A 4,043-nucleotide genomic window follows, 5' to 3' on the forward strand; every position below is an offset into this window, starting at 1 on the left:
TTTATTATCTTCTAACACCACAGAAACGTCCTTATTTATAATTTAAAATTTACTCTTTTTAAATATTATGAAAGTTAAAAAGTCTTGATAAACTTCGGGGCTAGAACTGCATGATTTAGTATTATCCATCGTTAAGCTAATTCGAGATGAAAGAGGGAGGACACAACTGGGGGATTAGGGTGGATGGCTAGGGTAGATAGAAAGAAAAAGAACAGAAGAGCTAAGTCTGGCAAAGAGGATTCCAGTTTAATTTAATTCAAAGGAGACCCGCCGATAACACGTCCTTTGTGTTGGTAATGGTTCTCCAGGCACTTAGCGGTACTAAGTAATAAACCATTCCATTTTCCTCCAGTTCAATTAGTTCTAATATAGTTGAAAACAAGTAATATCCAGTATCTTTTGATATTTGTCTAGTTATGAACTTTAAAAACTGGTTGAACTCAGATGATGAGTTTTTTAGAACAGAGCTGAAAGATAAGGCTAAAAAGGAAATTAAACGATATTTGCTAAGGAATTCAATGAATTGCTAAGCAAATATCGTTTATCTGTGAATACATGCCAAATACATGGAAAATGAAACAGTTGAAATAGTTATCTTATTCACGAAATGTGTTCTCTCATTCTGATTTTCTTTTTATGTCCTCCTAATTCGTGTTATTCCTTTGGCATGCTTGAGACATCAATGTGCAAAGGTGTTTTTAGGATTCACTCTTCCTAGGTAAGAGTCAATTGGTCCGTTCCGGAATGAATTTTAACAGTTATCAAACAAGAGGGCAAAGGTTTAGAAACGAAAAAAACGTAATAGTCTAGTGACCCACAACAAAAAAAAAAAGACATTTAAAACTAAGTTTTGGGTATAAAAAATTATCATGCCCATTTTCCTTAAATAAAAAATGCCTATCTGTCATGTTATAGAATATTAAGGATATTAAATAGTTAAAGAATATTAAATATTTAAAAATAATTTGTTCTTTTTTGAACCCTCACCATCTTCTTTTATATTAGTTCATATATTTGGACATGTTTTGGTTTGGATCTACATTTGCGACTTGGCCAAATGACCGCAAATCTATTTTACCCAAGTGAAGCCCTCAAATTTCCATGATATTGACTATTTATCTACAGTGGGAAAAACATTTTCAATGAAGAGTAAACTAGTTCGAGTCAGTGAAGAACTTTGTACGTTTGCAAGTACAAGTACCCGAGATACAGTTGTTTCAGAAACTTATTTATCTTTCTAGAAAATAAATCACTATTGTGTGATTTATTACTGGCAAATGTTATTTGGAAATTGCAATTCCTAACAAGATGATCACCGTTATTATTAACTATTTTACATTGAATTTGTTAAAATAGATCATTTTGAGAAACATTTAGTATATGTAGAACTATTAAACATTCAAGTCTGCAAGCAATAAGAATGGAACTAGTTTATTTCAATTTAAAGTAGTTTAATGGTGATTTCTCGTTTTCCAAAAAAAAATCCTTGTTTTTGGAGATACTTTTTCCCGTTTAACAATACATATTTTGCTTCTTTTTGTTGAATTGTATCATATTTGCCGTTATTTATTCCGACTTTAAAATGGCATTCGTGATTTTATCATTTCAGGGTGATGGGCATGATTATTTTATATGCGAAGATCTTAAGATGAAATTATTCATCTTTTTCGTTTATTATACACTTGGTACTGAAAGTTGATGATGGTTTAAAATCTTGTAACACATCTCTATTTAATTCATCTTGATAGAAAACTTAATAAATAAAAAAAAAGTTTTAGTTATTATTTTTTTAAAATATTTAAATTATTTTTTGAATTTTTTTCAATTGCAAAGATGTAGTTTTAGGTCAAATATTTTTGAACTAATGACGATATTGAATTTGAAGTATTTAGGTATTATACCTAATATATACAATGGAAATTACATGTTTTGGTAAATATTGATATATACTAATAAAATAAACATATTCAGATTAACCATATAAAGATCATTATTTAAATAAGAAAATATTGAATATCTGAATAGTTAATACATAACTAAGCCCTTACAAACCCTATCAGGTTTTATTGGAATACTATATCAATCAATCAATCCAACCTCAGTTTAATATTGACAGTCCCATCAAACTGCAGAGGAAATACCGAAATTCTTATTCCTATTTAATCTAATAATGTATTGCTTTTATTTAAAAAAAATATGAAAATAGTTGTTAGTTGGTTGTGTTGATTTTTGGTGTGAAGAAAAAACAACAAATGAAAAATAATTATACTTTATTTATTATAACATAATTTATTTTTTAACGTATAAACTTGTTATTCTGGATATTTGTTGTTGATTTATTTAGATAAAAACGCCATGCTATCAATTTTATATATATTTATTAAAGATCATAAAATTTAATGAACCTATATTTATGTCAACTAACACAAAAATTATCCAAATAATAAGGTAACATTCAAATCATTATTGAAGAATTAATGTTTTGCAAAATATGAGGAGAACTTACGTATGACATTAGCTCCATAATTATAAAACTAGATACTGGAGAAAAAGGGTGATTTTGTAAAATAATAGATTTACCAATTAATTCACGTCCAAAAATGTGTGACGAGAACACATTCAAAAACTAATCATAAAAATTTGTAATAAAATTTATGATTGCATAAGTTTAGGACAACTTAAGCTGAAAACATAGATATAATTACAAGGCAAGAATATACAAAATAGTTCGTATAAGCAAACAATTATAAAAATGACATATGTTTCGCAAATACCAGTTCAAAAATATTCCAATGCTACAACTTTTGCCTTTATAGAATTATTTAGTTAGTTTTCTTCAATTATTGCTAATCAACATAATTTTTATTTTAAATGTTGTGATTGTACTTTATTTTATAAGTTCATGATAATGTGTATCAAGTATTATAGTATATGATATTCTTTGTTTCAGGTGAGAAAAAAATTAGGAAAGTCTTAAGAAAGTAAGTGTAAAATTAATTCAATCTATATGTAACTCAGTAGTGGTGAAATAAATAAATAAATAAAACATGGGCCAGTGAAGACTAAAGAAAATATTGAAGTAACATACTTTTAATACATAAATTTTAAGAAATTGAAGAATTGTATATAAGCTACTCATCACTTGACTATATTATTTAGATAGAAGGATTATATCAATGTTAGTTTTAGTTAAATAAATAAATATAATTTAACAAAAAAAAAAAAAAATGGAAAATGAGACATTATTAATTAAAAAGTTATAATATTATTTATAATCAATTAAACTGTTTTAGTGTTATTAATTTAATAGTTCACTGCATCAATAATGAAGAAGATGGCCTGGTTGGTATCTAAAAGTAACATCAAAAATAGAACAAATATTGAATATTATTAGTGAATGCCGATGTTCCGGCCCATATTTTTCAAGGTTACAAAGAACAATATAAAAAGGATGTAAAAATAACATGTTAAAAAAAAAAATAAGCCATAAAAATGTCATTTAGGGAAGACAAGAGATATGGGAATGAACAAACTAAAATTTATAAATAATAATAGAGATAACATTAGTGATAATTAAATTAAATAGTAAAAAATAATATGAACTGCTACAACCCATGGAGGGTTAGGGGTTCAGGAATGTACTTAGGACTGTTGTGCAAGAAGGTGATTTATTCAAGATCACTCTGAACCAGAAGATTTTTCTACAGTAAAGGCTACTTTTTAGAGGATGGGCGTGTCCCAGGAGGGCTCCTAAGCCTACAGGATGGACTCAGGGCTACAGTAGCAGAAAATAAACAATAATCTGCTACGGAAAGATTTGAACTTGGGTCCTTGGAGTAAGTAGTAGCACGGTGTATTACTTAGTGATCACGAATATTAAAAAATAATAATTGATACGTAAGTTTATGATTATAAAGACATGCATCACACATATTAAGATCATTGTATGTCCAATGCCTCTACATTATTATTAATTTCACCTCTACTATTACTTTTATAATTTATTGTTTTCTATTTACTTCCGTCGGTTTACATTTTAATAT

General features: G+C 27.5%; 1 protein-coding gene across 1 annotated transcript in view; it reads left to right on the forward strand.

Annotated features, from left to right (window-relative positions):
* Positions 1 to 2,962: 2,962 nt before the first annotated feature.
* Positions 2,963 to 4,043, forward strand: part of LOC106686032 (thrombospondin type-1 domain-containing protein 7A) — a gene marked incomplete in the record, with an annotated part of 205,868 nt that continues 204,787 nt past the window's right edge. The window contains 1 exon segment of the mRNA XM_067047724.1: positions 2,963 to 2,981.

Source organism: Halyomorpha halys, unplaced genomic scaffold, assembly GCF_000696795.3.
Source record: "Halyomorpha halys isolate HHAL.00 unplaced genomic scaffold, Hhal_1.1 Scaffold34.1, whole genome shotgun sequence".
Classification (NCBI taxonomy): Eukaryota; Metazoa; Arthropoda; class Insecta; order Hemiptera; family Pentatomidae; genus Halyomorpha; species Halyomorpha halys.